Raw genomic sequence first — 12,840 nt, 5'->3', positions numbered from 1 at the left:
AACGGGTCCAAATGCTGCCGATGCCAGTGGTGGGAAATTGCACATAATATTGAGCCATTTAAAAAAAATTCTACCCACGTGAATCACACCATCCTCATGGAGGCTTGCCACTGATTTGCTCGCCCTGGGACAACTTAGTCCCTGCAATCAGTGGGCAGTTCCATGCAATGCTTCCCCAGCACTTGTTCCAGATCCAGTTGGGGAATGGCTGCCAGGAAGCCAGCACCAAGATTCTCCGAGGGAGCCCTGACCAAACTCCTGGGTGGAGTGCAGCAGAGACACGACCTCCTGTACCCACATCCCTGCAGACGTCCTTCCACCAAGGTTACCACCCCGCCTGGGGGGCTGTGGCAGTCTTGCTGAGTGCCAGCTCACGACAGAAGAGGACGGGGCAACAGTGCAGCAAGAAGATGAATGATCTTCTTTGTGCGGCCAGGGTAGGTCTGCCCCCACAAGTCTCCCGCTGTACCCTTTAACACTCCCTTCACACCTCCATGGTGATCTCCCGCCCAACCACCTCAAGGGTTCCCAATACAAATAATGCAGGCCTCTCCCATCCGTCCCTGTCCCCCAACTCCCCCCAGTAGCTAATCTGCTCCTCACATCCCCGCTCACACTCAAGTCCCACGCATGCCAGATTTCATCACTATCTCAACTGGGAGAACTCCTGCCTGCACTCTCTCTGTGGTATTTTTAAAGGATAGGCTTGCAGACCATGAAGGTACAAACAAACAGAAGCTTTATTGGGAAGGTGTTTACTCCACAGACTGTTAGGATAGACTGCCCATTAGTTTGCGCAAACGGCTGATGATCTCATTAATATGTCATGTGGACCCTTAAAGTGGCCTTGTTCCAACTAGGAAAAAATATGAATACACAACATTCCCCTTCTGTCTCATTGCAGGATAAACCCAAGCATGAGCGGACATAGCCAGCCAGAGCCTTGTCCGAGCTCAGATGCTTCACGCCCTTTGAGGAAAGACCCTTGAGTTGGTCAGCGAGGAACAGGACCGTGCCTGTGCAGAAGATGAAGTGGGGGCACAGACAAATGTGAGAACCCTCAAGACACGCAGTTGAAGGCCCACATGAGTAACCTTTCTCTGCTCAGTTACCCCCTATGATGCACTAATGCCATCTCCATTCCCTTGCAGGGCAATCAGTCAATCAGGCCTCGTGCTCTCTGGACACCACTGACCCCAGCAGCTCCGAGCAAGACATCTCGGAGATGAGTACAGAAGAGGCATTGCATCTTATACCCACGCCCTCCACCAGTGCAGATACTCATTCCTCAGTGGGATTCCTGGGGGTCACTATCACCAACAGTCTGTCCTGGTCCACACGTTGATGCAACAGTCAAGAAAGCCTAACAACGTATCTACTTCCTTCGGAAGCTAAAGAAATTTGGCATGTCTGCATCAACTCTTACAAACATCTACATATGTGCGATAGAGAGCATCCTATCCGGCTGCATCACAGCCGGGTATGGCAACTGCTCGGTCCAAGACCGCCAGAAACTGCAGTGTGGTGAACTCAGCCCAACCCATCACACAAACTTGCTCCCCCTACATTGATTCTGTGTACACCTCTCGCTGCCTCAGGAAGGCAGACAGCATTATCAGAGATCCCTCCCACCCAGGCATTGCCTTCTTCCAGACCCTTCCATCCGGCAGAAGGTATAGAAGTCTGAAGACCCGCACATCCAGACATAGGAATAGCTTCTTCCCCACAGCTACAAGACTCCTCAACGACTCCCCCTTGGACTGATCTGTTCCCATTAAGAACACTATTCACGACACCCTATGCTGCTCTTGCTCATGTATTTGCTTTGTTTGGCCCCTTGTTCCGCACTGTAACCAATTATTGTTTGTCGATGTACCATTTGTCAATGTTCTCTGTTGATTATTCTTTTGTCTACTATGTACAAACTGTGTACGTTCCCTTGGCCGCAGAAAAATACTTTTCACTGTACTTCGGTACATTTGACAATAAATCAAATCAATCAATTAATCAATCAATCAATTAACTAATAGTCAGGCTTCTGGGTCATTCACTGGTGAGCACCTCACACTTGATTGTCCGTAGCTACTGAGGCAGGAATGTCCCAGGGAACCAGCACTCGGAGGAATGCTGGAGCCCAGGACTGCTGAGTCCCGGCCTGATGACGTGCCCCTGTGTCTGGTCATCCCAGAGCTGTTGCCGCTGCAAAGGCAGAGTCACGAGCATCAGGAAGGGATGACAGCATCCATCCTTAGACTGCAAGCCCGACTGGAGGAGTCCCTCACCTTCAATCAGAGCAGATGGTGACGTCACTCCAACACAACGAGGCCACAACTGCAGTGGACACCTTGGTGCAGGACATGCACCCTATGGCAGGGGCTGTCTGGCTCATTGTCCTCCATGGCTGAGGGCTTGAACTCCACGGCGCAGGGCTTCAACTGCATGGTGCAGGCACTGGTGGGAATCCATGAGCGTCAGTGCCAGAGGACAGCAGAGCTTCTGAACCTCAGTCCAGCTACCCCTCTATACCATGGAGGAGGTCAGGAGCCCTCAGGCACCCAAAGGGAAGAGAATCACCAGGAGTGCAACCAGAAGACTCTGGGGGTGTCCAGCCCGTCTGATACCTCCCTTCCTGTGAACGACACACCTCCAGAGCGCACAAGAGAAAGGTAGCACTGCAACACCCGTACAGCCTGAAAGTAGGCCCAGGCTCTCAAAGTCCAAGCCCCCCAGCGGACGTCTGCCAGGCATTAGGGCATGGAAGTCAGCAGATTACCTCAACCTCAGCTGTGAATCCTGGGGAAACAGCTGGATGTAGCAGGAGTGGAGGGTTTACCCTTTATTCTCAAACTATTCTAGTTCTGGACTCCCCCACCATCGGGAACATTCTTTCTGAATCCACCCTGTCTAATCCTGTTAGAATTTTATATGTTTCTATGAGATCCCCTCTCACTCTTCTAAACGCAAATGAATATAATCCTAACTGACTGAGGGCGCGATCCTCTGGAAAGATTTCCAAATGTTGTAGCGAGTGGGAATTGCCGGGAGCTTCCCGGCGCTCGGCTCGGCGAGGCCGACAACACTGTTCAACGTTAATTGGTCCACTTAACGAGGCCTCACGGGCTTCCTGTCCCGAATGCTGGATCGCCAGCTGATTCGCCGGGACCGCGCTCACCAGCCCCCCGCGAACAAAGTCGAGCAGCACTTAGGCTCAGCCAACCCCAGCAACAATGGCGCCCAGGAGACCGGCCCCGTGATTTGGGGATGCAGACCTGGGAGGCTCCTGGTCGCGGTGGAGACCAGGAGGAATGTCCTGTTCCCCTGACGGTCCCGGAGAGTGAGCTATAGGGCAGCCAGCGCTGGCTGGGACAAGGTGGCGGCAGCTGTCAGCTCGGGCAGTGTGACCACGAGGACTGGCCTCCAGTGTCTGGAAGGCCAAAGACCTGAGTAGACACCAACGTCCCACTCCCCAAGGGAGCATCCCCCCAGGTGATTCCCAACCTTCCCTCCATCCCCTCCCCCTTCAACCCTCCCTCTATCCCCCTCCCCTTCAGCACTCCCTCCACCCACCCCTTCAACCCTCCCTCTAACCCCTCCCCCTTCAGCACTCCCTCCACCCACCCCTTCAACCCTTCCTTCACACACACCCCCACAACTGTGAACCATGCGTGTGGGTAACGATACTCTCTCTGTGTCTCCTCAGGAAAAACTCTCCCATAATCGGCAGGAGAGGGCCCAGACTGGTGGTGGGGTGCCAGACTTGAGAATCCTCATGTCCTTCGAGGAGCGTGCCCTGGAGGTGACTGGTGAGGCCGTGGACAGGGTGGTCACCAATGCGGAGGTTGGCAGGCACCGCAGACGTGCTGGACCACCAGGCTCCATCCGGAGGACCTGTCAAACATGAGTACTGATTACCTTACTGACTGACCCATCCGTCACACTGACCACATGTCCATTCTCCCACAGGTCCTCCAGCCGACCGCCCCGGCCCATCCCAGGTGGCCCCCTCTCCTGACTCCGAGGAGAGCATCTCGGGGGAGAGCTCCAAGGATGTCACCGTACTAGCTGCATCACAGCTGTCATCCCCACCCTCCACCAGCGCAGATACACGCACCTCGGTGGGAAATGTTAGTGGACAGGCTTCTGGGTCACAATCTGGTGAGCACCACACTGCTGCTGATGTCCATCAGGTGGAGGCAGGAACCCCCAGGCGAGACAGCGGTCGGAGGTCTGCTGGATCCCTGGACTCAGCTGGGTCCCAGCCTGATGTTGAGCCTCTGGAAGTGGGTTACCCGGAGCTGGTGGAGATGTTAAGGAGTTGCTGGGTCATTCAGACAGAGACATCAGAGTCATCCAGCTGATCTATAGCTGATTGGAGGAGTCCCAGAGGCTACAGGCACAGGAGACAGCACCGGCAATGAGTGGCACTGAGGCCAACACTGCTAGGGTGGCGACCACAGTGGAAAGCCTGGTACCATATGTCGGCACCATTAGTAAAGGTGTTCAAGGCATTGCGCAGTCGGGGATTGTCATGGCTGAGGGTCTCGGCAGGATGTCTGCCTCGCTGGAGGATGTTACCCAGTGCCAGGCTGACCTTGATGAGGTTCTGCGGGACATGTCCCGCTCTCGGATGGACATGGCCGAGGTGCTGCGGAGTTTGTCCCAGTCGTAGGTGGGCATGGCTGAGGCTCTGCAGAGCATGTTCCAGTCACTGAGGAGCATCGCCGAACGCATCAACACCATGATGCGGACCAGGGGGAACCACTAGGGCTGGCAGAGCCGGGGCTCAAATCAGCTGCCCCTCTGTCGCAAGGACCCCAGGGCCCTATGGGCACTGATCGGGAGGAGGGGGCATTGGGGCCAACCCCAACTTACATTAACACTGCAATGAAGTTACTGTGAAAAGTCCCTAGTCTGCCCTCTGAGGGAGAATTCAGAATATCCAATTCACCTGACAGCACGTCTTTCGGGACTTGCGGGAGGAAACCGGAGCACCCGGAGGAAACCCACGCAGACAAAGGGAGAATGTGCAGACTCCACACAGACAGTGACCCAGGGATCCTGGAGTTGTGAAGCAACAGTTCTACCCACTGTGCTACCGTGCTGCCCATACTGGGGAAACACCAAGATGTAGCAGTAGTAGTGGTAGTCAGGAAGGCCAGGCACTGGAGATCCATGGGCGTGAGTGCGCTTCCGGCGAAGCGGAGATTCCCGCCGACGGAGAATCCAGCCGTGGTCTGTGTGGTGCCCTGTGTACCATGCCAGGTATATGTGGTGTGCGATGCTCTACACACCTAAGCCGGGATTCTCCAAAATGCCGGTTAAGTGTTGGCGCCGTCGTAAATACCGGAGTGTTTCACGGGCCTCTTGGCCCAGCGTTTCAGTGGCCCAGTATGCCACCGGAGTGCTCCACGCACCTCTGGCACCGACAAGTGGCCCTGCATTGCCGGCGTGGGTCCGCTCATGCACGTGGTGGCCGTTTCCGCGCCGGCACCGCGCAACATGGCGTAATGACACAGCAGGCCCACACGGAAGGAGGTAGGCCCAGTCCAGACCGCACGCGCCCGCCGATCGGTAGCCCTCGATCGCGGGCCTGGCCGTCATGGAGGCCCCCCGGAGTCTGATCCCCCGCTCCCCCCCCACCAGGACGGCCACCACGGCCCCGGGTCCGAGCTCCCGCCAGGTGGTACCATATATGAATCACGCCGGCGGAACTCGGCCGGTCAATCGCGGAGAAACGCTGCAGGGACCTCTTTCAATGGCCCCTGACGGGCACCGGCGTTGGAGTGGCGTGGCGGGAATTTTCGGCATCAACGCCGATTTTCCGACCCGGCGCAGGCTCAGAGAATCAAGGCCGATGTCAGGTATACATGGTGTGCCATGGCTGTGTACCATGTTGGGTACATGTGGTGTGATGCGACCATCAATTCACACGAAACCAGGAGTAAAAATAAACTGTGGCTTTAATCAACTAGAACAGTGCCTGCCTGCGACTGATCTGTTAGTGGGAGCCGCCTACAGGGCGACCGCTCTTATACCTCCCATCAAGGGGAGGAGCCAGCGGCGGAGCCCACACAGGCCCCAACATGCTACATCATAGGTAATACCTTACAATGGTCCATAGGTGGAGCCCACATGGGCAACAGCGTAATACAGATATGTACATGGTGAATTCACCACATTCACCCCCTGTTAAAAAAATGAAGTCTGGCGGGAGTGAAGGGTTCATAAGTTTAGCCTGTCCGGTGCACGGATTGTGCGCTGTGATCGCCAAAGCTCTAGTATCGCAGCTGGCCCGGGTGTCAAACTCAGCGTGTTGGCATCGGTAGTGAAGTCGCCGGTGCGGGCACAGACATGGACTCCGGGAGCGTGTCTTCTGGGGCTTCATTCCTGTGGGTCGGTGAAGGGGGAATGGCGGGCGGGAGGTGGTGCGGGTACCATGTAGGGGCGGGGGCGCTGGTCAGCGTAGGTTGGGCGGGGTAAGATGGGGTGGTGGTGGTAGTGGAACATGCGGGTGCCAGGTCCCGGAGGGAGACCGTATCCTGTCCGCCGTTGAGGTGTTCGATGTATGCGTACTGGGGGTTGGAGTGTAGGAGCCGGACCCCCTTGACCAGGGGGTCGGACTTATGGCTCCTGGCGGGCCCCGGTGTCTTCAGCCAGGGACGGAGCCCACACGGGCCCCAACATGCTACATCATAAGTAATATCTTACAATGGTCCATAGGTTTCCACATGAAATGAAATGAAATGTAAATCGTTTAGTGTCACAAATAGGCTTCAATTAAGTTACTGTGAAAAGCCCCTAGTCGCCACATTCCGGCGCCTGTTCGGGGAGGCTGGTACGGGAATTGAACCGTGCTGCTGGCCTGCCTTGGTCTGCTTTCAAAGCCAGCGATTTAGCCCTGTGCTAAACAGCCATGGCAACAGCGTAATACAGATATGTACATGGTGAATTGTTACAGCAATACATTCACCACATGGTGTGCGGTGCCCTGTGTATCATGTCAGGTATATGTGGTGTGCAGTGCCCTGTGTACCATGTCCGGTATATGTGGGATGCGGTGCCCTGTGTACCATGTCAGGTATATGTGGTGTGCAGTGCCCTGTGTACCATGTCCGGTATACGCAATGTGCTGTGTTCTCTGTGGGCTATTTTATGATGTCTGGTGTATCCGGTGTACCGTATGGGGTATATGTGGTACGTGGGGTTCTATGTCCTGTGACGCGATCACACTGTGTGAGTGCATCAACCGATATAATTTGAAGGAGAGGTGATACCTTTCACATTTAGCCTTGTCCTAAAATATTGTCCAACCAAGCAGAGACATTTGCTAGTTCTGAAAGCTTTAAAGAGTTTCATTAATGTCTTTATCTTCATGCCTTAGGGTTATAGTGAATTGACCCTTCATTTTGAGGTCTGTGCTCCCTGGGCCCTGTAGCTTTATTTTAACAGTTGAATTTCAACTGCCTTAAGCCAGTCCTGTAGCTAATCCAATAATACCCCAGCCCCTGTGTCTGGTTTGCATTCTTCCAACTCTGAGATCAGAACTGCTAATTGAGATCTTTCATTTTTCCTATGAAATGTTGCATTTCCAATATCCTGCACTTCAAAGTGGCTGGATGCTTGTTCCATCCTTGTTCCTTTAAATTAAACTTCAGGGGCGCGATTCTCCGACCCCCCACCAGGTCGGAGAATGGCCGGGGGCCGGCGTGAATCCCGCCCCCGCCGTGTCCTGAATTCTCCGCCACCGGAGATTCGGCGGGGGGGGGGGGAATCGCGCCATGCCGGTCGGCGGAAATCCCCCGGCGATTCTCCGGTCCGCAATGGGCCGAAGTCCCGCCGCTGTCAACCCACGCCAGCCGGCGTGGATTGAACCACCTTTCGAACGATGGGACTAGGCGGCGCGGGCGGGCTCCGGGGGGTGCCCCCACGGTGGCCTGGATCGCGATCGGGGCCCACCGATCCGCGGGCGGGCCTGTGCCGTGGGGGCACTCTTTTCCTTCCGCTTTCGCCATGGTCTCCACTGTGGCGGAGGCAGAAGAGACCCCCTCCACTGCGCATGCGCGGGGATGCCGTGAGCGGCCGCTGACGCTCCCGCGCATGCGCCGCCCGGCAAAGTCATTTCCACGCCAGCTGGCGGGGCACCAAAGGCCTTTCCCGCCAGCTGGCGGGGCGGAAATCACTCCGGCGCGGGCCTAGCCCCTCAAGGTGAGGGCTCGGCCCCTCACCTTAGGGGCGGCGTGATGCCGGACTGATTCGCGCCGTTTCTGGCGCCGGTCGGCGGACATCGCGCCGATTGGGGAGAATCCCGCCCCATCTGCAGAATTGTTCAAAATGTCTGGACTTGCCACAAAGAAAGCATTCAGCGCCCCCTGCTGGGCATTCTCCATGGTGTTGCTGCACTTGATGCTGCATTTGGATCATTTTCAAATACCTGGAAAGGTTCTTCCTTTCCCTTCGGCAGTTTTGGCAGGCTTGCTCATGGGCTCCCTATTTTTGGCCTACATTCTGAATTAACCCCTCCAGAACCTTGATGTCTCCCCAAAGTATCCATGATGTGGAGATGCCGGCGTTGGACTGGGGTGAGCACAGTAAGATGTCTTACAACACCAGGTTAAAGCCCAACAGGTTTGTTTTGAATCACGAGCTTTTGGAGCACTGCTCCTTCCTCAGGTGAATGAAGAGGAATGAAGAGGACCTCTTCATTCATCTGAGGAAGGAGCAGTGCTCCGAAAGCTAGTGATTCAAAACAAACCTGTTGGACTTTAACCTGGTGTTGTAAGACTTCTTACTGTGCTCTCCAAAGTACACCTTGATTCTGCTGTCACAGCACCACTGCCTTGCACACTGTTCCACCTTTTCTAACATTAAAGCCTCCCTGGTTTGCAGGAAGTCTGACCGCACACAGACTGCAATACGGTTGCGAATTAACTCATGCTTTGAAGATCCACAGGAGCAATTATTGCCAGTTGATACAAGTTGTTAATAAATAAATCCTTGGATTCACCCATCTTTGATTCCTATGATTAAATGTCACCTTTTCAATGGCCAGATTCTTCTTAGAGCTGAAGTATTGATCGAAGGCCATCAAATTCTCATGGGACACTGAGGTCTCCTTGACTCCTTGCCTTGCCAGGACATAATCAGCTATGGCCTCGATAGAAGGGTACTGACCTGATGTTTATGTGTTGTTTCTTATAAGCCTGAAACTGGGCGATAACTTTCAAACTGTTGGCTTCAGGGCTCTCACCTTTGCCCTCGCTGTGGACCCTTGGAAGAGCTGTGGATGGGGTCGTGACTGTTCAATGGCTGCTGACATTGTCTCCATAAAGTAAATTGTATCGTAACCATTTAATTCTATTTGTGCTATCAATTCATCCATCTTATTATAAGTACTGTGTACATTCAGATAAATAACTTTTAATTCTGTTCTTTTACCATTTTTGCCTACTCTGAACTTATTTGGTGGTGCATTCTTGTTTGTGTGTTTTCTCCCTTCCTGTTGCACTCTGTTCCCTGTATCGCTACCCTGCACTATTATATTGTCCTTTCTTGTTAAAAGTGGCACAGTGGTTAGCACTGCTGCCTTACAGCTCCAGGGTCCCTGGTTCGATTACAACCTCGGGTGACTGTATGGAGTTTGCACATCCTCCCAGTGTGTGCGCGGGTTTCCTCCGGGTGCTCCGGTTTCCTCCCACAGTCCAAAGTTGTGCAGGTTAGGTGGATTGGCCATGCTAAATTGCCCCTTAGGTCAAAAAGGTTACGTTGGGTTATGGGGAAAAGGGTGGAGGTGTGGGCTTAAGTAGGGTGCTTTTTTTCCAAGGGCCGGTGCAGACTCAATGGGCTGAATGACCTCCTTCTGCACTGTGGATTCTCTGAAACTCTCTTCGCTATTTATCCCGGGTGCTCGCGGGAGTTAGAAACATGCCCACAGACAATTAAACAGACAATTAAGCACACTAAGAAGGCAACTGAACGGAATTTTAAACAAGCACAGAGGATGCTGGGAAACCCCAGGTCCCGCCGATAAGGACCTGGTCTAATTTACGCCAGCGGGACCCGCCGGAAACGGGCGGCCACTCGGCCCATCGCGGGGCGGAGAATTGCCGGGGGGGGCCGCTGCCAACGGCACCCGACTGGCGCGGCACTATTCCCGCCTCTGCCGTAAAACTGGCGCCGGAGAATCCGGCAGCTGGCGTCAGGGCGGGATTCACGCCGCCCCCCGGTGATTTTCCGGCCCGTTGGATGGTCAGAGAATCCCACCTCTTATTTTTCCAACTCTCTTGGAGGACGTCTGGCAAGTGCAGAAATTGGAGTAGAACTGATAGGTCACCGTATTCCCCAATTAAGAACAAAGGACAACGAACAAGGACAGCACAGGAACAGGCCCTTCAGCCCTCCGAGCCTGTACCAGTCATGATATCAACCTTGGCCAAAACCCTCAGCACTTCCTTGTGCCGTATCCCTCTATACCCATCCTATCCATGTGTTTGTCAAGATGCCTTTTGAACACCATTAATGTATCTGCTTCCACAACCTCCCCTGGCAACGTGTTCCAGGCACTCACCACCCTCTGCGTAAAAAGCCTGCCTCGCACATCTCCTCTAAACTTTGCCCCATGGACCTTAAACCTATGCCCCCGGGTGACTGACCCCGCCACCCTGGGAAAGAGTGCCTACCCATCCACTCTATCCATGTTCCTCATAATCTTCAAATACCTGAATGGTTTTGCTTTAGAATCACATGACTTAAACTTTTAGGATGCACATTTGGAACAGCACAAGTTCATTCTAAACCCCTGCGGATTCCTTAATTAACAGCCGACTCAATGATTTGACTCTTGACAGGTATAATACGCCCCGATTCCAAATCCGCTCCCTACCCTGAGGTGCGCACGACTCTTATTCACAGTAGATAATCCAATGCATTTTTATGCTTCTGGGGAAAGACTTATTGGATTCAGTCTGGATTTGGGAAAGTCTGCATCCATCACCCTTGCTTTTTCACAATTTAGCTCTTGCATCAATTTATGGTAGCCATCCAGTGGATGACTGCACCTCTTTTAAACAATGGCTTCACTGGTGCACAGGATAAAACGAGAAACCCTGTTACATATTCTTTATAATCTTTTTATTATTATCACAAGTAGGCTTACATTAACACTGCAATGAAGTTACTGTGAAAAGCCCCTAGTTGCCACACTCCGGCGCCTGTTCGGGTACACAGAGGGAGAATTCAGAATGTCCAATTCACCTAACAGCACGTCTTTCAGGACTTGTGGGAGGAAACCGGAGCGCCCGGAGGAAACCCACACAGACACAGGGTGAACGTGCAAACTCCACACAGACAGTGACCCAAGCCGGGAATCGATCCTGGGACCCTGGTGCTGTGAAGCAACAGAGGTAACCATTGTGCTGCCAGCCATGATTCTCAGTAAAAACGTTGCCGGGTAACCCAACCCCCTTTAAGGAAACTACTAGTTGGGGGAATCCAGTATAGGCCACACAGTAAAGCTAAGTATCGGAATGATAAAATACATTTGTGCTACTCATACATGGCCCATCTGGTGCACATTTTAAATATAGTAGCTGTAAAGAAATTCGAAGGGAAGGATTTTCCCACCTCCCTCTCACGCCTTGTTTCTGGCTCACCATTGGCCGCAGGCAGGACCTTCCAGTCCCACCGAACTTTACGGTGCTTTGTGTGGCTCACCTGTCCTGTCGCCATGGAACCCACCACAGCGTGTCACCTTCGGCAGGACCGGGAAATCCCACTGGCAGGAAAGGCTGGAAAATCCCACCCAAAGGCTTTTTATCGGAACGCATGTAGCCTTCACAACGAAGTAAATGAATTGATAGTACAAATTGAACAAAGTAAATATGATCGGACAGCCATTACAGATACATGGCTGCAGGATGGCAAGGATTCGGTCCTGAATACTGAGTGGGATATGACATTCAAGAAGAATAAGAAGCTAGGTAAAGGTGGAAGGGTAGCACTGTTAATCAAGGATGGCATTGGTGCAATAGTTACAGATGACCTTGGTTCGGGAGATCAGGTTTAGAAACGGTTCGGGTGGAGTTGAGGAACAGTAGGGGAAGGAAGAGTGGGACTGGTCTACAGGCCCCCTGACAATAACCCCCCACATCCCCTCTAAACCTCCTGCCACTTACCGTAAATCTAAGCTCCCTGGTCATTGATCCCTCCACCAAGGGGAAACGTTTCTTCCTGTCCACTCTATCTGTGCCCCTCATAATTTTATACATCTCAATCACGTACCCCTCAGTCTCCTCTGCTCCAAGGAAAACAATCCCAGTCTATCCAATCTCTCTTCATAGCTCAAATTCTCCAGCCCAGGCAACATCCTGACAAATGCTGAGTAGGAAAGATGGCTAACATTGTGCCGTGAGGCATGATGGTAAAATAGAACAACAGATTTATCTGTGTGAAAAACTGCCACACTACAGAATGAATTTTGTTGGAACAGACAGAAATGACAGTTTACAACTGGACATTTTGCTGATAACACTTTGTTTCGGAACGGTGAGAACAAGGCTCTTTCAATAAGGCCTGTGGGTACAGGAGGTGGAGAGAAGTGTGGCTGGTCAAGGTGATGGGTCTGTATTTGGAGGAAGGGTTCACCAGTCTGGAGGAGTTAAGGGAGAGGGTAGAGCTGCCTAGGGGGAGTGAATTCAGGTGTCTACAGGTTAGAGACTTTGTGCAAAAGGTCTGGAGGGGATTCCCTTGGTTGCCGGTTACACCCTGCTGGAGCGACTGCTGCTCCCGGATGTGGAAGGGGAGAGAAGAATTGGGGATATATACAAGTGGCTGGGGGAGCAGGGA

This window comes from Scyliorhinus torazame, chromosome 2 (genome assembly GCF_047496885.1).
Source record: "Scyliorhinus torazame isolate Kashiwa2021f chromosome 2, sScyTor2.1, whole genome shotgun sequence".
NCBI lineage: Eukaryota > Metazoa > Chordata > Chondrichthyes > Carcharhiniformes > Scyliorhinidae > Scyliorhinus > Scyliorhinus torazame.
The sequence above is the reverse complement of the archived record's forward strand: the minus strand, read 5'-3'. Positions refer to the sequence as shown.